The sequence below is a fragment of the Bemisia tabaci genome, chromosome 6 (assembly GCF_918797505.1).
Source record: "Bemisia tabaci chromosome 6, PGI_BMITA_v3".
NCBI lineage: Eukaryota > Metazoa > Arthropoda > Insecta > Hemiptera > Aleyrodidae > Bemisia > Bemisia tabaci.
In genome coordinates this window covers 4,315,897-4,340,077 of record NC_092798.1, presented here as the reverse complement: position 1 = coordinate 4,340,077, position 24,181 = coordinate 4,315,897, and the positions used below count along the sequence as shown (strand labels likewise).

Genomic DNA, 24,181 nt, shown 5'->3' with positions numbered 1-24,181 from the left:
TTGGGCCTTCGAAATTGGGGTCGAAGTGAGGTTTTTTTTCATCCCTAGGGTGACTCTTTACACTTACTAAAATTTCAGATTGAGTATACGCACCATTTTCGAGTTATGGGGGGGCAAAGTCCCCGATTTTCACCCATTTTTGCAGGTGTTTTAATATCGAACATCGGCTGTTACGAGGTACTAGATCTAGATATTGAAGCGCGGTTTTCGGTAATTTGTTCAGCTATTCCTGTGGTATTTTTCCACATCTTTCACAAAGCCCCAAATGGTTTTTCGGGGGGCCGGGAGGGAGGGCTTTATTCATACTACCATGACCGTTAGCGCATCTTACTGACTTTACTTTGTTCTCTTCTCTCCACGCCGTGGTCATGATGGTATTTTCCGTTGAGGATTTTTCTTCTTCTTTACATTTTACCAATTTTAATATCCTCCCTCCCTTTTCCCCTTTTTACCCCCTCCCCCGCAATCCAAACACTTCCTCTCAAGTGCTTCATCCTGTAAGGCAGATATGACAGGGTCATATGTGGGGGATTATTTTTCTTTCTTCACGATTGATAAAATTTGACCCTACTTACTTCTCCCTTACAGGGGTAAGGGCCCCCCCCCCCACCTGCCCGCTCCACTTTACTTGAAGTAGTTTGCTCCCTCCGCAGCAGAAATGACGATATTTCTGGCAAATAATTTTTTACTTATGTTTAGGTACTGAAATACTGAATACATGGGAGCCACCCTCCTACTCTTCTCGTTCTCTTCCCCTCTTATTTGTCCCTCTTTTGCCTCGTTCTCTTTACTTTTCACTTTTCTTCTACTTTTTAATCTTTTTTTGTGGGAGTAATATAGTTATGCGAAGAGAAAGCGGAAGAGAATGTACCTTGGAAAGAATAAATTAGACATAGAAGTGGAAAGGGAAACAAGAAAAATATGAATAAGAAAAAATTCCTCACAGGAAACATCGTCATTTCTGCTGCGGAGGGAGCAAACTACTTCAAGTAAAGTGGAGCGGGCTTGTGGGGGGGGGGGATAATACAGGGGTAAGGGGGGCCCTTACCCCTGTAAGGGAGAAGTAAGTAGGGTCAAATTTTATCAATCGTGAAGAAAGAAAAATAATCCCCCACATATGACCCTGTCATATCTGCCTTACAGGATGAAGCACTTGAGAGGAAGTGTTTGGATTGCGGGGGAGGGGGTAAAAAGGGGAAAAGGGAGGGAGGATATTAAAATTGGTACAATGTAAAGAAGAAGAAAAATTCTCAACGGAAAATACCATCATGACCGCGGCGTGGAGAGAAGAGAACAAAGTAAAGTCAGTAAGATGCGCTAACGGTCATGGTAGTATGAATAAAGCCCTCCCTCCCCGCCCCCCGAAAAACCATTTGGGGCTTTGTGAAAGATGTGGAAAAATACCACAGGAATAGCTGAACAAATTACCGAAAACCGCGCTTCAATATCTAGATCTAGTACCTCGTAACAGCCGATGTTCGACATTAAAACACCTGCAAAAATGGGTGAAAATCGGGGACTTTGCCCCCCCATAACTCGAAAATGGTGCGTATACTCAATCTGAAATTTTAGTAAGTGTAAAGAGTCACCCTAGGGATGAAAAAAAACCTCACTTCGACCCCAATTTCGAAGGCCCAAAAATGGGCCGTTTTTGGCCCTTTTTGTGCATGGCTCTTTCCAGGTTACAACATTATAAGAGACGATCGCGACGATGGTTACGGTGGACTCTTATCACTAATTAAAATCAAATATAAATTTCAACGTCTTTCCTTAGACACTACATCACTATTAAACTCAAGAATAGAAACACAATCCTTCAAACTTATATTTGATAATTCATCTGAATTCTTCTTTTTGAATATGTACATCAATCCCACAAGTAAACTTCTACTGAACAACCTTTTGACCTTCTTTGAATCCAATAACCTGGTTGGCAAACCTCTTTTCTGGGCTGGTGATTGTAATGCAGAACACCCCCTGTGGGGCTACCCTTCTAGTGACCCTAGAGGCGAAGTTCTTGTTAACCTTTCCCATCAATTAGATCTTTTCAATATCAACTCACTTAATCCCCAACCAACAAGAAAAACTGCCCCGGGCCGGAGCCTTAGATTCAATGATTTGGCCTTTATTTCTGAACCACTCTGTAGGAACACTCACTGGAAAGCTCTTCAAACAGGTGGTAGTGATCACCTACCATGCTCCTACTTCTTAAATAAAACAATTTCTTCAGATATCAACTCGATACCTTCCACCTCCTCATTTGCTCTTCCTAAACTAGAAAAGTTACCAAAATTGGAAAACTGGAGTTTGTTTAAATCACACCTTAATCAACTTCTCACCTGTTCCTACTACAGTTATGATAGCTATATCAATATAGTGAAAGAAGCCTACGCCAACAGCGTTAGAGATGAGAGATTACTGAAAACTCCTCATTCCCAGTTTGTCCAACTCCCTCCCTCTTCTTCGACAACCACTATTCCTTCTAAACCCAAGAAATATAAAAGAATACCCTGGTGGAATGAGGAATGTCAAAGTTTAAAAAATAAACGTGACTTTCTCCTAAGAGATTACCAGAGAAATTGTTCCTTTTCTACTTTTTTAGAATATAAGAAGACCAACGCTGAATTTAAACTCCTGGTTAAAAGTACAAAAAAGAAAAATTGGAGAGAATTCACTGACAAACTTAATCATTTTACTCCTGCTAAAGAAATTTTTGAAAAAGTTAGGATTCTTAACAGATCACTAACCCCGTATCAAGACATTAATTTTGATTGGATTGATGATCTTCATCTAACCCTTACCCCTGATTCTCAGTTCTCTAAACAATGGAACAACTCTTCATCCTTCTCTAACTCATTTGAAAAAATTTCGAAAGAAGAATTCTTTTTGGCAATTAAGAAACTTAAAAAGAAAAATCCTGGTTTAGATGACACCTTGGTTGAATTCATTTCAGAAGCCCCCACCAAAGCCCAAAATATCCTCCTTGACATTTTTAACAATATCCTAATTACCAAAAAGATACCCGATGACTGGAAAAACGTTAAAATCTTCACTAGTTTAAAGAAAGACAAAGATCCTCAAATAGCCTCCTCCTATAGACCGATTGGTATTATCTCTGCTTATAGGAAACTTTTTGAAAGAATAATTCTCAATCGGTTAGAATTCTTCCTCGAAAAAAAATCATAAACTCTCTCCTTTCCAATTCGGATTTAGAAAGGGAAAAAATGTATATCATAACCATTTTCAAATTTCCAGCCATGCCTATAAGGCGATCGGTGATAAAGCTTATATGGCAACTCTTTTTTTGGATATTAAAAATGCCTACAATAACGTTAACTATAATATCCTCTATAAGAAACTCATTTCAATTGGCATTAACCCTGACCTAGCTCGTATCATTTTTAATCTTATTTCAAATAACTCCATTATAGTCTCATATTTCAATAAAACTACGAATCCTCGCCTCCAACCTAAAGGCCTGACCCAAGGTGGTATCCTTAGTCCGTTACTTTACCTTATTTACACCTCTGATTTATTTAGATCCCTCTCTACATCATACATTTCTGAATTTGCTGATGACATTTCTATTTATAACATCCATAAGAAATTAGATGTAGCGATGGAGTTACTTAATTCAGACCTTAAGTGTATTAACAATGCACTCTCAGCTCTAGGACTTGACCTTTCTCTCCCTAAAATCCAGGCTATTATTTTTTCTACTAGGAGACTCCCTGATAACCTTTCTTTTAATCTTGATGATTTCTTAATCCCTGTACTTCCCTCGGCCACTTATTTAGGCCTCCTATATACTAGAAAAATGAATTGGCTTCCACATATTAATTCTATTAAACTTAAAATTTCTTGTAAATTAAACATCTTGTCATATCTACATGGTTGTTCTTGGGGTATTAACCAAGACGTTTCTCGAAAACTTTTCATGAGTATGATTCGCCCGATTCTTGATTTCGGCCTCCCAATATACTGTAGAAATTTTAATCTTATTGAAAGAACTAATATACTCCAAAATTCTTGCCTACGTAAAACTTTAAGTGTTCTTAGATCAACCCCTACCAATAATCTAAACGCTGAGTCAGCTATTCCCCCTATCCTTAATAGATTTAACTTCCTAACAGATAAACTTCTAATCAGAGCAATGAGCATGAAGCACAGCCCCATTATAAGGAATATAAAGATGCTTGAGAGATCAATTATGAATAGTAACTATTGGGTTAATAAACAACACCCACTTTTTCTTAACAGATGGATTCTGAGAAATCCTTTACTTCCTAAAATCTTAAAAAGCGATTTACCGTGCTCGCTTATGAGAGATCCTGTTTTCAATTTTTCCAACCTAATACCATCTTCTTAGACATTCCTAAAAAAAAACTATCTGATCACATTTCAATCCAAATGAACTTTAACGAATTAATGAGATTAAAATTTAGGAACTTTACCCAGTATTATACTGATGGCGCCAAGACGGCTGAATACACCTCGTCAGCCTTTCTCTCTAATGAATTCTATAAAGTCTATTCTCTATCGGAATATAATTCTATATTTGAAGCCGAAACGTGGGCTATTCTCCAAGCTGTTGAACACAGTATTAACCTTAATCTTTCCAATGTTGCAATTTGTACAGACTCTCACAGCGTATTAGTTAACCTGATTAATCAACAACCGGACCTCCACCCCCTCATTGAAGAAACTAAAGAAACCCTGTTTAGATACCGAGAAAGGAATATTTGGCTGATCTGGATCCCTAGTCACTCAGGAATATTAGGTAACGAAAGAGTTGATCAATTGACTAAATCTATTCATTTAGCTCAGCCAATTGATAATAAAATCTTTTTTAAACAATTGTTCCCCCTTATCTCCCAACAAAACTTTAACGATTGGAACTCTGATTGGATAGCTTGTACGTGGAAAGGCCAAAGACTAAAATCTCTTCTCCCTACTCTCTCTCGTAAACCTTGGTTTTATAGACTTGACTGGAAACGCTCCCTTATTACGAATCTAATTAGACTTAGAATTGGTCATGGCCTGTACCCCACTCACTTGTTTAGAATTAATTTAACAACCTCTAATTTGTGTGAATGTGGTTCCATTGGAAACCTAGAACATATCCTTTTCCAATGTGATAAACTTAAAAATAGAAATACCCTTTTTTCTGAACTTATAAATAAATTTGAAATCTTCCCACCCTATTCAACCCTATATCTTCTTTCGGTCGGCGACCTCAATACCCTTAAATCCATAGCCCTTTTTCTAGATAAAAATGATATCCATCTCTAATCTACCAAATCTTCATTCTTACACTAATAATTTCCCTATATTTTTCTTTCACTCCCACCAACCGTCTTACTCTCTGTTTTATTCGATCTACCTTTTGTCCAAACAAATCTTTCTCTCTAACACATTCAATCCCTACCGTATGTTCACTTTGTTTGTTTTCCATTACCCAGTCTCTGGTCATAGGAAGTCGCTCTGCCGGGTATCAGAGCGTGAAAATGGTGAAGGGTTCTCACCCTCTCTCTACTCAACTCCTCTTTTTTATCAATCCCTCACCTTTTTCCATGTTTTTAGTTTTTTCTTTTTCACACCTCTAAAGTCGGTAACTAGTCACCTGTAACCTTCTCTCTACACTATCACACTAGTCTAAAGTTGGCTGCAGGTGCTTAGACACAAAGCCATAAAACGACAGAAAAAAAAAAAAAAAAAAAAAAACAACTCGAAATCTCTTAATTTTAATTAATTTAAATCCATTTTCGACTTCAACCAAGCATTTGGCAATAATATTCATCGTATTTTACAACCTGGAGCCACGGCCTATCGGCTCATTTTAAGGTGCATTCTGAAAATCAGTTTTACAAGTCCAATGTCCAAACCCAGACTTTCTTCTTTTACTTTTTTTTAACCATTCTCTTTTCACTTTCGCCTCAAATCAAATGTTTTGCAGTTTTTTTATCTTAAGTAAGTGGTCCTGAATTCATTCAAGAGTTAGAAGTTCACGATTTATTTAGTATTATAGCCTTTTGACCTCTTAAGCTTTATCGATATGATCTCATGTAGTTCGAGGTTTCTTTGGCCCAAACCAAGTGATTACTTACACATCTGATGTGAGTCTTATGGCTCTTCAAATTCGCAGTGTAGAATTAAATCAGAGACTACAGTTACTTAATCCAGTTCTGCTCTCTTGTTCAATGTTTGTCATAAGTGTTTGTTCGTGTCTGTTCTTTATAAGTGACCACTGTAGTGCATATACACAGTTATGCTATCGGTACAGGTATTATTTCTTGTTTTCTACAGTCAGGACTTTCTCTTAAGCGCAATAATTTACCAAAGAAATTCACCTAGTTGCGTAAATAATTTGGTGTATAGATATTCTGTTAATGTCTCCTTGCGGTGATGCAAAGTTTCTGAGATCTGTCATAAGTGGATTTTGCATTTAGACGGTCACTCTTGCCTGATAAAATTACTGCTCCAGCAGCTTCAAATTTATACTTTGATCTCTGATTCATCACTAAATGACACTCGTGCGGTGTCATTTATCTTTAATCAGTTCAAAGCTATTTCGACAATGAATCATCAAAGGTCCGATCGAAGAAGGAATTTTCTGGTGAGTGCTGCGGCTGAACCGACATCACAACTCAACTTTCAAAAGCATCAACTTATAAAAATTTATGAGGAAGTGGTAATGGTAAGTGGAAATCATGGTAGTGCTCGCTTCTTTCTTAAGCAAATTGTGCGCTCAAAATTTCAAAATCTACTCACCTGCATGTATATTTGAAGAGGAATACGACATGATATGTAGCAGGCTACACTTCATCTATTAATAATACGTAAATTTGTCTTCAGAGCATTCTTAGGAAACTTCCACAATTTTTAGTTTTGTTCCTGCGAGAAAATTTTGAGATAACTCTGCTGGTATTCCCAGTGTCTTTTCAGAAATTTTGTACTTCGTAGGTATCATCAAATACTTAAGTATCAACAGATATTGTACAAGATAGAAAATTTATTTGAGGATTCCTGCTAGTATGTTGTGTTTCCTGCAGCAACAAGGCTCATCACATTTCATGGAATGAAGTAATCAAAAACTACTTACTTACCTACAGCTTGGTCAGTTTCATGTCTTTCTAGAGTGAAGAAAATATTTTTTTTCTCTCTATTTAAGAATTCAGGGTGAATCAAACCTGTCCAACAAAAATTTTAATAAAATGCCTTTGTTCAAAAACACCTAAGAATCATTTCAATTGTAAAGATGCCGACGATTCTGGTTAAAAGTCCGAAAGTCGGCTGATTTACTGAATTTCTCAGGTACAGACGGATGGAAGGATTTTGAAAAGACATAGAATTACATCCTCCCATAAGAATAAGTCAGGAACATGGTTAAGGTTATCTGGGGATGACATTTGTAACATTTCGTTGCATGATTTTATAATCGAAGAGAAACAGAAAGTCTGAAACTTTGTAAATCTACGTACATGGTTTTCTAGTTAGGCTATGACATCGATATGCTCGTTTTGTTATCAATTAATCTCCACAAAGGTAAGCATACCTACAAACACTGTTCCACAAGAGATACGAATGTAACTTGTGATACCTAAGTGACTTTACAAATCTTACCTGTTAAACTACCAGCTACCTGATTATTGAAACTATGTCAGCCCGATATGAAAAGACATAGCCCTGTCTTCTCCATGTAATATATCGGAATTTGCTGTCTTGTCGGGTTGCTCTAAGCCTTCAATAATCGGCCTGCTGATGAGTTGCAAAATATTTCCACTTCCAGACGAATGATCATGTCTTGGTTGATGCTTTCGATAGTAGAGTTGTGATGTCGGTTCAGCCGCAGCACTCACCAGAAAATTCCTTCTTCGATCGGACCTTTGATGATTCATTGTCGAAATAGCTTTGAACTGATTAAAGATAAATGACACCGCACGAGTGTCATTTAGTGATGAATCAGAGATCAAAGTATAAATTTGAAGCTGCTAGAGCAGTAATTTTATCAGGCAAGAGTGACCGTCTAAATGCAAAATCCACTTATGACAGATCTCAGAAACTTTGCATCACCGCAAGGAGACATTAACAGAATATCTATACACCAAATTATTTACGCAACTAGGTGAATTTCTTTGGTAAATTATTGCGCTTAAGAGAAAGTCCTGACTGTAGAAAACAAGAAATAATACCTGTACCGATAGCATAACTGTGTATACGCACTACAGTGGTCACTTATAAAGAACAGACACGAACAAACACTTATGACAAACATTGAACAAGAGAGCAGAACTGGATTAAGTAACTGTAGTCTCTGATTTAATTCTACACTGCGAATTTGAAGAGCCATAAGACTCACATCAGATGTGTAAGTAATCACTTGGTTTGGGCCAAAGAAACCTCGAACTACATGAGATCATATCGATAAAGCTTAAGAGGTCAAAAGGCTATAATACTAAATAAATCGTGAACTTCTAACTCTTGAATGAATTCAGGACCACTTACTTAAGATAAAAAAACTGCAAAACATTTGATTTGAGGCGAAAGTGAAAAGAGAATGGTTAAAAAAAAGTAAAAGAAGAAAGTCTGGGTTTGGACATTGGACTTGTAAAACTGATTTTCAGAATGCACCTTAAAATGAGCCGATAGGCCGTGGCTCCAGGTTGTAAAATACGATGAATATTATTGCCAAATGCTTGGTTGAAGTCGAAAATGGATTTAAATTAATTAAAATTAAGAGATTTCGAGTTGTTTGGATCATTTGTGTTATCAATCTGCGTTTGTTTACACGACCCACATACGGCAGGGGCACGCAGAGGATCGATAATGGAAATCGTTCAAAAGAGAGATAATAAGCGAGAGATCGAAACTTTGGCAATGTGCCCAAATCGATCGGTCGATGTTTTGAGATGTAAGGCTGTCTCGAATTTTACGATGTTGCCAAACCAAAAAGTAAGCATGAGATCTCTTTATAGGTGTTTCTCACACACTTTCTACCACTGTCGATGGTCTGGGTCTGTGAGATTGTGCGAGTTGTGGTGAGATAATCTGATAATCGCTCTCGAAACATGAGCATGAGCGTAAATTTAGAGTTAGAGGTTAGAATCCATTAAGTGAAATTGGTAGAAATGTATGTATTAAAAGGCATTGAATCACAGGATCAATTAGTTTCTCGTAGACTTTTCCCCTAATACTCGTGGATCGGGAGACTTGTAATTTAAGTAGTATTGGTGATGTGATTAGATTCGTGAAAAAGTGTAACCGCATTGCTTGCTTTTAACTAGCGCTTATGGTTTTGATGCAATGATTGTCATCAGTTAGTTTCCTCTACTACACGACCGCACCCTTATGAAGGCAGATGAAGAATAAAAGTGGTTACTTCAGTTGTTACTCTTTCTCTAAATTTTATGTTTTGGCGTCTCCACTCCGAAATCACAAGGCTGCCGTGTTCCCTAGCTATGCAGATCGCTTGCTAAGTCTGCCCCCTGTGGAAAGTCTAATCATACCTAAGTTCTCTCCGGTTGGAATTTCTCTACTTCAATGTACGCAAAATAATATTTTGCAGCTGAAGAACACAGCATCTCTCTTGCGGCTATGAAACAATCCAGTTTTCTCTCTGAGCTATTAGATTTCATGATGTGCTTGACTTGACTGTAGCTTGATCAGTTACCTAGTTCATCCAGGATGTCACCATGCTCTTCCACAACTCTTGTTGTTTAAACAATTAATGGGCTCCATTAATTAATGTTCGACAATGTTGTGGAAAAGCACGTCGATAGTCCGTCCAAGCATCGAAGGAGAAGTACATTTGTATGAAGGTTTGTCAAGTCTGGCTTAAAGTAAGTCATGTACCAGCCTTCCACCTATCAGCACATCTTAGAGCGCAAGTTTTCTGACAAATAGACCAATTCTGCATTGTCAGACAATGATCTACCTTTTTTAGAATCCTTTCAGATGTTCCAGTAAACTGTAAACATCAAGTAAACATAACCTCACTTTCTTCTTTTACTTTTACACAGAGATGGAAGAGATAGCAGCATAGAGTAAGAGTAGTTAGAGGTAAACTCTCCCGTATAGAACCCCTAAGAACTATACCATCATTGCAGCCTGATTAGAGGTTTTTTTGAAAGTTGATTTCTTACATACGGAAAAAAATCAGCGATTCTCGTAAAATTTGGGGGAAAAAATAGGAATAGTTGGTTAATAAATTAGGTATCGCTCGGCATATATAAGAGCTCCGCCGAGTGACGGAAAATTTCAAGGGGGATATTGTGGCATTTTCACGTAAAACTTATGAAACTTATGCGAATGAATGAGGCTGCTTATGAACCAACAAAAAAAATGAAAATTCAATTTTGAATTTTTTATGAGATAAACTTCGTTGGAAAAAAAACATTGTTAGTTGAACTTGCAAATCGTCGGCGTGATTATTGTTACAGGCTGCGGAACCAACCCGTAAAAAGTACCTAAGTTTAAATGCATGGGAATATCCACGGAAAAAATTAAATTGCTCATTTAACAGTTTTTTACTTACAAACTGTCCGACTTGTTCCAAATGAGGAGCTTGGAGGACAAGGCGCATAAATGCAGTTTTTGAAAAAATTAAGATAAGGTATCACAGCAATGCCCCGCAGTTTATTGCCCCGTGAAACTCAGCCTGTTGCTGTTGCGCGGGGCAATGCAACTAAAAAATTAGTGCGGGGCAATGAAACCAAATTTTTGCAATCCCCCGCAGGAATGAAATAAAATTGTTTCACAGCCCCGCACCAAAAAATTTAGAGTTTCATTCCCCCGCAAATAAATTGCTGATTTTTCATAAAGTTAGATTCTTTCAAAGTCATCATAAAATTCTGAACGACATTTTCCATTCCTTGGAGTTTCTACTCAACAGCCTGGTCTATTTCTTCTAAAAACTTCATGCAAGAAAAAAACAGTTTGCAGCAACTCAACATTCACTGTGTCTAGTTCTCCTGAAGAGGTAAGATATTTCAATTCCAATCGTCCTATATTTTAAAAACACTTTCAGAATCGCACTTCACAGGATTCCCAACACTTCCAATTTCTTCCCTTTCAATTCATAGGAAAGTTAATAAGCTCATTCAAAGTTATTTCTGGTCTTTGTACTTTTGGAAGAAAGTAATAATAATAAAAAAAAATCCTACATGCTATTTCTTTGAAACAAATGCCTTCCAGGAGATTGCACTTTTATGATGCAGTGCAAAACAAATGCCTTCCAGGAGATTGCACTTTTATGATGCAGTGCATTGTTTTTCTGTCAATCTTTCAATAAATTTTAAGGTAGATTTTCAAGAACTTGATGATGTGATTTTGCTGCTAAATCTCTGTTAATAACTGATCTAATGCGGAAAAATCAGTTGAATCACAGAGTGCTAGTAGCTTTCATTTTTCCATGAGGATCCCAGCAAACCAAGCACTTCGTAAAGAAGTTCTAGAAAAAAAGAATAAAAAAACAGGCATTAGTGATTATTTCCTCATTGAACAAATAATTTTAAGAAATTGCAAAATAGCTTCCATCGTTTGAAATGTTTACACCTTGGCATGTTGGATACAGAATGAAGTGAGTGACCAAAAAAATAAACATCCATAACATTGAGAACTACAGATAGAGGGCATACATGAGGCAAAAATAAGTGACTGCTGGATTTTTAAGTCATGCTAAATAAAGAATAAATTTGTTGTTAAGTATGATAGGTAAATTTCTGTATTTGAATTTTTTCTTACGTTTCTATTTTTAATATTCAATTCATTTTCCTAAATGAAAGTCCCGTCACAGAATTTTTCTACTTAAAATAATTGAAACCTAATGTTTGACAATTGATTGATAAGTACCACTGGTAAGCATAGTGAAAATTGAGAGCCCAACCTCAGCTTCTAGGAGCAATCCCTTCAGCTTTTTATGATCTTATCTGTGACTTAGTCAATATTTAAACCATGTAATTTATTGTCAGGAAAATCTCATTGTATCTACTACAATTGGATTCATGTAAACCTACATTTACTCGATCACACTCGAAGTATTTCGACAGTGTGAGTCGGCAATCACATAACTCGGTTTGCGACATCGCAGACTTCCTGTCATACTTTATTTTTTAAAAAGAACACTAGTCAAAGGCAATTCTTTAAAACTGCCGAGATTTTTCTTCTCAGTGGGAAGAAAATTCAGCATAAACTTCAAGGAATGATGTCCATTTGTTCTCCTTTCAAAAAATTTCATAGAGCCGGAGATTTCCAGACACCGCAAACAATATATGTGATTGCGGACTTACACCGTCGATTTGGGCTACTGAGCATTTTCAGGAACTTAATGAGAGATTCATTGAATGGAGGAGGGGTAGGGCATGAGCGTAGCAGTAGAGGTGATAGAGTTAGGGAGTGAGGGTTCAGGAAATTCACTCCAGATAATCTATAATTGAACCCAAAATTCGCAGATGGGCATTTTCCACACAATATTCATAATCATTTGAGGCTGAACGTTTGACAAAATTGGTAAATCACCAGACTATGGCGCGATGTGCCACAGATCTGTGCATCACGCTCAAGATCACCATAGTAATCTGGAAAATGCACTACAGTGTGTGCACCATGCACCAGGTATGATCACAAATTTCAGGTCTCTTTCATCTAGGTGAAATCTGCCACAGGCTGGTTAGAGTACTACTTTATGTTTACTGCCAACTGATTTTTAACTGTTATAAAAATAACTACCATCTAAACTTAAAAATCAATGTATGGTCAACTTAAGGTTGGACTTCTAAGCAGGTTGTACCAGCCATTACGCAGTTTCAAGCTTGCAAAAAAGCGTTTGAGCATGTGTTGGTGCAGCCACAGGCATTCTTTTTGGATTTCTGTTGAGGACTATTGTGGCATCAAGATGTATGCCACATTGCACCATAGCCTGTACAATTCCAGGGCTTGCAATAAGTTACAGAATCAGAACACTGTATCATCTAGTGGGGATCATGGTCTTTGCACTGCGCATAGGTACTTCGACTACTGCCAGAGGGAGTATCTACTTACAATGTGCAAAACATCAGATTCCTATTATTATGTTCATGTTGAACTTGAGATACTTGATTAAAAGGAATACTTGCTTACCATCAGAAACTGCATGAAATGCCCGTCTTTTCAGAAGAATTTCGAATTGTCGTTGCGAAACTAGTTGCAGTTTCTAAGTGCACTTATCGATTCTTTCATAAGAATGAAGAAGCTTAGATTTCCTTCAAAGTGGGTATAAAATAAGGACCATAAACGAGGAAGAGTTGAAAAATTGATTTTAAATTATCACAACAAAAAAGTAATGCCCAGATAATTATAAACACTGAGTTTCGGGCCAGCCAGCATGAAGTTAGTATTTAGTAAGCTACAAAGACATAAAGACGGAGTGCTCGTATCTAAAAGCACGGGGAAAAAGTGAAGCTAGGTTCGGCGCTGCGCGTTTGTGTGAGTGTGTAAATGAGCGCGGGAATCCATGGCGGCAAACGGAAATTTGATTTGAACTTGTCCTCTTGATTTTTCCTTATTTCTTCTTCGAAACGTGTTTTAAATGCTTAAAACGATTATATTAAGAAAGTTCGGTCTGCGTCCTAATATATTACACCTACTTTTGCTCGGTAACAGGCAGTGATCTCAGATAAAGTTAGTTTTTCTTCTGCTTATGGTGGTTCTGCAGGTTCAAACAGGCCGTTACAGTTCTAGATCTACGTTACTCCCAAATGAAATCAGTCAGTCGACGACGGACCGAAACTAACCTAAAGTTAATAAAATATGAGTGTGTACCTGAATTTGGGCAAAAATCAACCTAAAATACTTTGTTTCCGCAATTTTATTTATTAGTTCCCGCCCTACATTTGAATTCAAACTTGTCCCGATTTCGCCGCCAATCCTCTAGCCAATAGTAGAGGTGATTGAAAAGAAGCTCTAGAAGCTTCATTTTTTGCTTTTAGTGCTCCGTCTTTATGTCTTTGGTAAGCTACGACATGAAAGAAATAGAAAGAAATAGTCTATTTCTTTCATGGCTACGAGTAACGCAGAGAGTTTTAGGTTATGTTGATGTTTTCTCGTTTCGCTGTTGCCATATGGTAATTCCTGTAAAAGCTCTTTGAGAGGTAATAAGTCAACTTTAGACATAACTAATGTAAATTTAACTTTATTACTGACATGTCTCACTGTAATCGCAGTAAGTACATGCCATTTGTGTTGAAATTACAAAATCTATCTGTAGCCCACTACCATGGACCAAATAAAAGCTTCTTTTATTTGGTCCATGCCACTACCTCCAATTTGGCTCCACTGTTATTTTTGCTTTCCCAACCTTCCAAATCAGATGTGCACCATACGATTTGCCGAGCTCATCAGCTCATCACTTAATTCTACAAAGAAACAACAAGTTTATGCCAAAAATCTTCAGCTGATTAATAAAAGTCGATCTTAGTAAGCCCTTAGTCGTAGATAAAGTGAAAATTTAGAGATTCAATGGATGTAATATTTTAATGAGGTTGGCTACACTGAGATCGCGGGGATTTTTTTAGCGGGAAATCCTCTGATACTTAAATTCTCGCAATGAACATTTTCAATTTTATCTGACGAACGGGGGTGTTTTAATTGTTTAAAAGCCCATCTGGGTCGACGAATATGCACTATTTTTCACGAGGAATCGGAAAAAAAACACTTTTAAAGGCGATAAATCATTAGTAAGGAAGAAAAAACAAGCCGAGCGCAAAAAATTTACGCATCTGAACACAGCTTGCTTTCTTTAGTTCTTATTCAGCACTTATTTGGTGATGCGGATTTTTATTTTTTGGTGCACGTGTTTTTTTTTGGAGGGGGTGGGAGGGGGTTAACATTTAAAAAAAAAAACCCCAAGTACAGTGTATTTCCGTATAGTTCATTGCAGTAAGGGAGAATTCTTATTGAAGAAAAATGAGTCACGGTGCTGGGGGGGGGGGGGGGGGGGGGTGGTCAGCATTTTCAAATATCGTTTTTTCGGTCCATATGGTTAGAATTGGCATAAAAGGGGCTTATTGCGCATACTGGAAGATCAAATCTGTCTAACATCATTTCAAAATGGCGGCCGATTAAAGTTTTAAAACTATCCAGTTTCAAGGACAGACATTCTCAATTTATTAAGTTTAGTATGAGAATTTCCGGGATCTTTGAAATTATTTTTATTTTTTTGAGGGGGGGGGGGATAAATATCGATCATTTCCCGCACTACTCGCTATCTCCCCCCCCCCCCCATCGGAAGGGGGAATATTTTTGAAATAACTCTATTTGAGCGCATCTCTATAGGTATCCGTGGCGCTAATCTTCCTACAATTTTTATACCAAGTTACCCAATTTTATGCAGTTACAGGTTAAAATACTTTCAAATTGTTGCATTTAACAAGTTATTCGTGCATCAAAGAAGGTGTTTTTACACCATCCAGAATTTCTGGGGGGGGGGGGGCAAATGAGACTATTTCAAATTCTGGGGGGGGGGGCGGCCCCCCTTCGCACGCCTCTGTTACAGAGATTTTGGACTTGATCGATACGATGTATCGCATGATCGCATGCCAGTTCGACCACGTCATGATAAAAACTCATGAAGTTTAACATCTCTGCGACCAACGCCCAAAACCGCAGAGGGACGTAACGTCACCGTTTTTTTACCGGCTGATGAGAGCAGAGAGCAGGGGAATATATTTTGCTGTCGACGGACTGATATCGACCAACTGCCACAATCTCGGCATTTCCATCCGATCATTCATGTTCTGTAGTATCGTTGAACATTTATTAAGAGAGTCCAAATGTCGCTTCATTTCATTGATATCCTTCATATATGGGCTGGGCCATTATCGGTCCGAGAAAATCAAACTAAAGATCAACAAAGCGACTCACACAAGAAAAGCAACACAGTTCGGGGTCGTTTCGGCAGAGTTATGTGGACTAAAGGGGTCAGTCGAGAAAACTATTTGTTTTGAACAATGTATCGCCTTCAATTTTCATTGCGATTAATCCACCGTACAACTGGCTTGTTGAGAAGAACGGGCATTTGCTGATTGGTTTCGCGCCTTCGTTTCGTTTAACAAGCAACACATCATAAACCACAGACTGGCAACATTGTATGAGTTTCAGCGCTCTCTGTCGGCTTTTGGCCGCAACCCCTCTTGGGTCACATTGCCACAATCGATTCGATATATCGCAGGGGAGTCTTGTGGAGGTAATGCCGTTGGAGGTAATGCCGTTGGAGGTAATGCAGTATTCCCATTATTTTCTGGTGCAGCGCCGGAAAAAACAGTCGGCGAGCAGGAATCGATATATCGAGAATTCTGCGCGCGGAACAGATTTGGAGCGCCGCGCCGGAAAAAATAGTTTTGACACAAACGGCGAGCAGGAATCGATATATCGAAAATTCCGCGCGCGGAACAGATTTGGAGCGCCGCGCCGGAAAAAATAGTTTTGACACAAACGGCGCAAATATATCGAAAACCGGCGCGGAATCCGGAAATTCAGAGATTTTCATCGAAAACGGATTTTTTCTTTCCGCGCGCCGAAAAAAAATTCCGCGCGCCAGAAAAAATTCCGCGCGCGCAAGAAAAGGGTTTTGACACTAACGGCGTTCCATAGCAAACACCTCCTTTTTTTTCTCTATGACTATTTTAGACCTAAACTAATTAGACGTAAAATATTTAGACGTAAATCTTTTAGACCTAAACACATTAGACGGAAAAATTCTATCAGATTGGCAGGATAAAGTGCTTGATATTTTTTTAGACCTAAAAATTTCGTTTCCTCGAGAGTAGAAACAATAGCTATGTTTATGCGAGCCTCTTAACCTAACTTCAATCGAAACCTGAGTTTGAAACCAAGGTTCAAATCACGGCATAAACGATACGGAACTAACGAAATGTAGGTTTCCGAAATTTGTGTTTGAAACCTTATTTTACACTAAAGACTAGGTTTTCGCACTCCGCATAAACGAACCGGAGGTTGAAATTAGTTGAAATTCGACTTCAAATGCGATTTTCAGGTGCGCGATCGGCAATATGGCGGATTTATTATCATACCGTTCGTAAACAACTGGTGCTTATCCCACGATTTAGCTTTAATTTTGCCATTATTCAACATTTTTTACAATCATAATTTTACTATAATTGTTGCTTAAGCACTTTCACGTGATTCCTTCAGTTATATGTGGCTTACTTATCCTTATTTAGCTAAACGTAGGACGTTATTTTCTAGTGAAGGTGTTTAGTGTCAGATGGAATCCAGGCTTATTACTGCTTTTTCAGATTATTCTTGCAACTCTAATCAACATTTTATGACTACAGAAGCAAAGCAAGCAAAGAGCTTTACATGCTACAATTGAGTAATAGCCTTACCCACCAGTTCATCATCTGCGGAGAACTTTTTTACTGCATCCGCACGATTTGCCTAGGATTTCAAGATAAGGCACCCTGCTTCCCTTTAAGTAGTGCACCGAATTTTTTCATTTCAATCTACCGATTAAATCTAAAATCTGATCCAATCAGAGCTGCATAGCTCTTGAATTTGTGTGTTATCCGTGTACGTATTTCCTGATTGTCCTACTGGAAGTGTGACTCCAGCCACAACCGTGACCTGCTGACTTATTTCTTTGATCCAATCTCTAGTAAATGATGACTCAAATTCTGAAGCCATCATTTATTGAAACTAGTTCAAAGTTATTGCTCCAAAGTATCGTCACTCTTCTCATACTGATGCAGAAGGAAGGAGATTCTTCGGTGAGTGCTCTGTGATCCAAGATTTTCAATTTGAGATAAGAATAAGGTTTTTATTGAGGCGTGTAACAATTTTTGGTCGTTGAACCACTTGTCATAATTGAGCTTTGGCCTTAGAGATGCATCAACTGTGGAAAGTGGCTCTGCCTGTGCAAAAATATCTTGTGACAGCAGTGAATGTTAGTAAATGCACTTTACAGATAGACTGAGAGCTCCAGATTCCAATCTACCTGTATTATTAAATTCAGAAGGATTTTTGAATTGAGTTCATATCGAATCTCAGTGGGAGAATAATATACAGTGTAAGCGAAAGAATATCAATGGTAAGGTTGGGTTGGTGTCTTAGGTTAGTGAAATGCAATGGCAGGTTCTGAAATCTTGTTTTTCAGTTGCTCTTTACATGAGTCACCTTTGAAAATCAAGTTGAGGAAAAACACACATAGGTAGGCAAACAGTGGTAGGTCGCTTGCCTATTTTCTTCCTGTCTTGCTCATGGACTCGGAGAGCAGTCCGAGGTCAAGAGGGGTGAGAAACAGGATTTCAGCGCGTGTCTCTGGGAATGTGGAAATTCAAAATTTGTGAAGCGTCACCAGTTTGTTGAGATTGTCACCGTCCATTGCCTCAAGAGGATTTAGACGCTTCTGCTTCAGCGATACATTGTTGACCTATCAATATCTGCTTATTTTGATCATATCTTGAAGGAGGAATTCCCATAAGTATATCCCGATTCTTTGTTTGTTTCACTACAATAATGGCAGACATACAATCTTTACAACAGCATGGAGTGAAGGTGCGGTGCTTTGCTTGCGGATTAGCACTCCTTCACTTTCAATGCCTATATCTACCTATTGTAAGATCATTAGAAGCTCAATAAACAATATGATGAATTTCTGCGCCTGCCACAATTATTTTTAACATCACTAAAATTACCTATGGCAACTTTTCTGAACTCAGAATGTAAGCTCGAGCATGATTTGGAGGGTTGTTGAGATTAGGTATTCATTCAATTTTAAAGATGAACGTAAAATGATTAAACATCTACTGTCATTTTTCCAACTGTTGCTCAGAAAGTCAGTAAAGGCTTTTCTAGTGAAGATGAAGCCTCCGCTTATATATTGTGGAAAAATTGAACATACACAGGATAAAAGAGTAATACCTAATAATTTATTGAATCAATTCATAGTGGAAAAATGAAGTATAGCTTGTGAAAATGGCGCCAACATGAAATTCAAGTTCAATCGAAAATATGCGCATAAACAGCGCCAAAATCGGAAAGTTTGATTTCCCGCGAAAGTCGGGTTACAGCGCCCGCATAAACCCGACGGAGGAAACTTGCATTACAAACTCGGGTTTCGTGAAACCCCGGTTTCGAGCCTCGCATAAACGTATTACGTAGCTAATAGCTATGTTTATGCGAGCCTCTTAACCTAACTTCAATCGAAACCTGAGTTTGAAACCAAGGTTCAAATCACGGCATAAACGTTACGGAACTAACGAAATGTAGGTTTCCGAAATTTGTGTTTGAAACCTCATTTTACACTAAAGACTAGGTTTTCGCACTCCGCATAAACGAACCGGAGGTTGAAATTAGTTGAAATTCGACTTCAAATGCGATTTTCAGGTGCGCGATCGGCAATATGGCGGATTTATTATCATAACGTTCGTAAACAACTGGTGCTTATCTCACGATTTAGCTTTAATTTTGCCATTATTTAACATTTTTACAATAATAATTTTACTTTAATTGTTGCTTCAGCACTTTTACGTGATTCCTTCAGTTATATGTGGCTTACTTATCCTTATTTAGCTAAACGTAGGACGTTATTTTCTAGTGAAGGTGTTTAGTGTCAGATGGAATCCAGGCTTATTACTGCTTTTTCAGATAATTCTTGCAACTCTAATCAACATTTTATGACCACAGAAGCAAAGCAAGCAAAGAGCTTTACAGGCTACAATTGAGTAGGTAATAGCCTTATCTACCAGTTCATCATCTGCGGAGAACTTTTTTACCGTATCCACACGATTTGCCTAGGATTTAAAGATAAGGCACCCTGCTTCCCTTTAAGCAGTGCACCGAATTTTTTCATTACAATCTACCGATTAAATCTAAAATCTGATCCAATCAGAGCTGCATAGCTCTTGAATTTGTGTGTTATCCGTGTATCTATTTCCTGGTTGTCCTACTGGAAGTGTGACTCCAGCCACAACCGTGACCTGCTGACTTATTTCTTTGATCCAATCTCTAGTAAATGATGACTCAAATTCTGAAGCCGTCATTTATTGAAACTAGTTCAAAGTTATTGCTCCAAAGTATCGTCACTCTTCTCATACTGATGCAGAAGGAAGGAGATTCTTCGGTGAGTGCTCTGTGATCCAAGATTTTCAATTTGAGATAAGAATAAGGTTTTTAGTGAGGCGTGTAACAATTTTTGGTCGTTGAACCACTTGTCATAATTGAGCTTTGGCGTTAGAGATGCATCAACTGTGGAAAGTGGCTCTGCCTGTGCAAAAATATCTTGTGACAGCAGTGAATGTTAGTAAATGCGCTTTACAGATAGACTGAGAGCTCCAGATTCCATTCTACCTGAATAATTAAATTCAGAAGGATTTTTGAATTGAGTCCATATCGAATCTCAGTGGGAGAATAATATACAGTCTAAGCGAAAGAATATCAATGGTAAGGTTGGGTTTGTGTCTTAGGTTAGTGAAATGCAATGGCCGGTTCTGAAATCTTGTTTGTCAGTTGCTCTTTACATGAGTCACCTTTGAAAATCAAGTTTAAGAAAAACACACATAGGTAGGCAAACAGTGGTAGGTAGCTTGCCTATTTTCTTCCTGTCTTGCTCATGGACTCGGAGAGCAGTCGGAAAGAGGGGTGAGAAACAGGATTTCAGCGCGTGTCTCTGGGAATGTGGAAATTCAAAATTTGTGAAGTGTCACCAGTTTGTTGAGATTGTCACCGTCCGTTGCCTCAAGAGGATTTAGACGCTTCTGCTTCAGCGACAGCGATACATTGTTGACCTATCAATATCTGCTTATTTTGATCATATCTTGAAGGAGGAATTCCCATAAGTATATCCCGATTAGTTATTTGTTTCACTACAATAATAGCAGACATACAATCTTTACGACAGCATGGAGTGAAGGTGCGGTGCTTTACTGGATTAGCACTCCTACACTTTCAATGCCTATATCTACCTATTGTAAGATCATTAGAAGCTCAATAAACAATATGATGAATTTCTGCGCCTGCCACAATTATTTTTAACATCACTAAAATTACCTATGGCAACTTTTCTGAACTCAGAATGTAAGCTCGAGCATGATTTGGAGGGTTGTTGAGATTAGGTATTCATTCAATTTTAAAGATGAACGTAAAATGATTAAACATCTACTGTCATTTTTCCAACTGTTGCTCAGAAAGTCAGTAAAGGCTTTTCTAGTGAAGATGAAGCCTCCGCTTATATATTGTGGAAAAATTGAACATACACAGGATAAAAGAGTAATACCTAATAATTTATTGAATCAATTCATAGTGGAAAAATGAAGTATAGCTTGTGAAAATGGCGCCAACATGAAATTCAAGTTCAATCGAAAATATGCGCATAAACAGCGCCAAAATCGGAAAGTTTGATTTCCCGCGAAAGTCGGGTTACAGCGCCCGCATAAACCCGACGGAGAAAACTTGCATTACAAACTCGGGTTTCGTGAAACCCAGGGTTGCAATTTTTCATGAAAAATAAAATCTTGAAATTTCACGTGAAATATTTCATGAAATTTCAGAAAAATATGAAAAATTGTGAAAAATTAGATTTTAATGATGTTTTTTCATCCCCGACATTGAATAACGAGTGATATAAAAGAACATGTCTCTGCTTACTTCTCAAGGTCGCATTGCAGCCAACTGTATCAAAAATATTATAAAACTTACAAATTAATAGCTGTTTCTTCATTGGCTGCCTACTCAAATCAATTAAAATCTCACACAGGTATGTAGGGCCGAGGAGAGAGGATAACTTCCACAAAGAGGAAGAAGGAAATTTCTTAAAAATTGGGGAAATTTAGCTTTTTTAGGACCTTATGTGATTCCTGATGAGGTCATTCCTGTCATTCTAAAATTGTTAGATTTCGTGGAAGTTGCAAGATTCTGGGGAGGGGGGAACCAATTATGGCACCCTTCAATGATACCAGTGTTTTTCTCATGACATTTCTCACAAGAACCTTCAATTTCAAACAAAAAAGACTGCCCCAGTGATGTTCCTGCTAGGTTATATGTTCAGATTTATATGTTCCAATTTTTCCAATTTTTCATATTTTTCACAGGTTTGTGAAATTTCATGAAAAATTCAAGTGAAATTTCCAATCTTTCATATTTTTCATTTCACACTTGCAACCCCTGAAACCCCGGTTTCGAGCCTCGCATATACGTAGCTATTAGACGTTAAATATTTAGACGCTACTGCGTTAGATCAAAACTATTTAGATGAAAACAGTTTTAGACGCTATTAGTTTAGACGTGAACGATGGATTAGACGTTAACTATTTAGACCTAAACGGTACCCCCCGCATGACATTTGTTTGTTTACGTTTAATTTTTTGACCGGCTCCTGGAAAAATCTGTTGTTGTTGTTGTTAGTTTTTTACTAGTTTTTTAGATTGGAAGGCACTCAAATTTCTCGAAATTACACTCAAATTTCAGTTCAAGTAATGCTACCATTTATAGTTTATTCCTTCCCCAAACTTTGAAGAATAGGTTATTATGCAGATTACCGGCCCCTGGGCATATCGAGTTTCTGATCTTCCTGTCGGCAGGAGTTGGTTTCTAACTTCACAGAGAGGTAAAATACGGTGGCGGAAACGTCTCAAAACACATGAAATGTGGTTTTCAACGAAAACACATGAACTAAAACACATGAAACGAGGTTTTCAACGACAATTTGTAGGTTAAAATTCGCGATATCGTCGGGTACGCGGACGGGTCATAACCATAGAGTACAATAGAGTCGCAAAGTACTGGATCGCCGTTGAAGTCACTTTTCGAGGCTGTTTTGTCCAGTTCTCCGGAGACTAGTGTGCGGCGACTAGCGACGACGCATACGCAGAGACTCGCGCTCAGCGCTCCCCACCTCCCTAGAGTACCTGTATAGGGAGAGTAGCGACAGATCTGAAACTCCGAAAGTCCATCAGGCCTTCACCGATGCCTCCGCGAATAAAGTTAGGGCCCAAAAGGGCAGCCAACCTATGAATTTCGAATGTCCAGAGCGATTTACAAATACAATTGTTACGAACCGTCGTTTAGAAAGCATGTATTTGGTTTACTTTTTGCATAAATTTACTTATTTTTGCGAAAGAACGCTCATTTATGTACATTCTTAGCCATCTTGGTTAGAATTGAAATCTGTAGGCTGGCAGTGAAATTTTGTGTGTTAGAAGTTGCTCAGAAGGGTGGCTGCACTTTTGGGCCCTAAGCCCTCCATGAACCGATCTGTCGCTACTCTCCCTATACAGGTACTCTACACCTCCCCACTCCCGACTCGGCTCCGTTCGTCGGCTAGGTCCACACACATTGAACCAGCCAAGTAGGCCGGTAATAAGTCTGAAATTGAGTCCATATATGAATATTATCCAGGAGTAACATACATTAATGGATTCATTATGGCTTTGGATATCTATTTAAAGCAAAATTTGTACAAATTAATACAGATGGAATTTAAAAAAGTCGAAAAAATACAAGCAGCCCTTGATTTCTCCATTAGCCACCGTGTTAAAAAATTCCGGTTGGTTCACACTTGGTATAAGTCAGAAATTAAATCCCTGTATGAATATTATCCAGGAGTAATATACATCAATGGATTCATTATGGCTTTGACTATCTAATTATAGCAAAATTTGCACAAAATTAATATCGATGGAATTAAAAAATGTCGAAAAAACACAGGCAGTCGTTGCTTTTCCCGTAAGCCGCCGTGATAAGAAATGCCGGTTGGTTCACACTTGGTATAAGTCAGAAATTAAATCCCAATATGAATATTATCCAGGAGTAATATACATCAATGGATTCATTATGGCTTTGACTACCTTTAAATAGCAAAATTTGCAAAAATTAATGCTGATTGAATTATAAAATACCTAAAAAACACAAGCAATTCTTGATTTCTCCATAAGCCGCCGTGTTACAAAATGCCGTTGGGTTCACAAATGGTTCACAATTTTCGGAGCACACGCGGCTCGGAAACGCCTGTTAATGGATTGGCTTCATCGGCGCTCCAGTACTTTGCGACTCTATTGTACTCTATGGTCATAACACGCTGCCATGCGGAGCAACAGGGAACTAGTGGCGAAGTGAATCATACTGCCAACCTAACACAATTTTTACTACCCCTATGAAGAGTTCGCCGAATGGAGCGGAGCGGGTTCATTCA

At 38.1% G+C, this 24,181-nt stretch overlaps 1 protein-coding gene and 1 long non-coding RNA gene across 2 annotated transcripts in view; both read right to left on the bottom strand.

Moving 5' to 3' along the window:
• Window positions 1–24,181, bottom strand: part of Klp3A (kinesin-like protein 3A) — a gene marked incomplete in the record, with an annotated part of 479,268 nt that overhangs the window by 438,098 nt on the left and 16,989 nt on the right.
• LOC140224756 (uncharacterized) lies at window positions 10,861–13,983 on the bottom strand. The gene is made up of 2 exons (XR_011900005.1): window positions 13,117–13,983; window positions 10,861–11,449 (listed from the first exon to the last, which is right to left on the bottom strand). It is a non-coding gene; the product is annotated as an uncharacterized lncRNA (long non-coding RNA).